This window comes from Antrostomus carolinensis, unplaced genomic scaffold (genome assembly GCF_000700745.2).
Source record: "Antrostomus carolinensis isolate BGI_N321 unplaced genomic scaffold, ASM70074v2 scaffold18272, whole genome shotgun sequence".
In the NCBI taxonomy this organism is placed as follows: domain Eukaryota; kingdom Metazoa; phylum Chordata; class Aves; order Caprimulgiformes; family Caprimulgidae; genus Antrostomus; species Antrostomus carolinensis.
In genome coordinates, this window is record NW_010297762.1 from 14,560 (window position 1) to 14,974 (window position 415).

The following is a 415-nucleotide window of genomic DNA, read 5'->3' on the forward strand; positions in this document are numbered from 1 at the left end:
CTCCGCCGGGGGCTGGAGCACCTTGGGGAGCAGGCCTGGTGGAGGCACCTTGCTGAGGAATGCATCTTCCTCAATAGCCCTTTGTTTGGGGTTGGGCTGGCCCCCCCACTACCCCGCCGGCTCAGAGCCGAAGGGCGTGCAGTGCCCCGCTGCCCCCTCACTGCTGCCTGTTCTCCACTGACCAGGGCAGTGGGGGGGAGCCCTGCTGTCACTCCAAAAGAAGACCACTTGCAGGTGCCAGGCTCTGCTGACAGCCCTTCTCTGAGGTGTGGGGCTGGTCAGCTTCCTCACCACCTTTTTTTGGGGCTGGGGCACAGGTGAGCAGTGCAGGGAATTGGGGCATCCCAGCTGAGCTCAGCCCAGAGGAGGTGGCAGGGTCTGCCATGTCCTCCCTGCAGGCACTGGCCGCCTGAAG

The 415-nt window shown here is 64.8% G+C and overlaps 1 protein-coding gene across 1 annotated transcript in view; it reads left to right on the forward strand.

The window, feature by feature from the left end:
* LTBP2 (latent transforming growth factor beta binding protein 2) overlaps positions 1–415 on the forward strand; it is a gene marked incomplete at both ends in the record, with an annotated part of 21,283 nt that overhangs the window by 8,979 nt on the left and 11,889 nt on the right. The gene's annotated exons all lie outside the window — the stretch shown is intronic.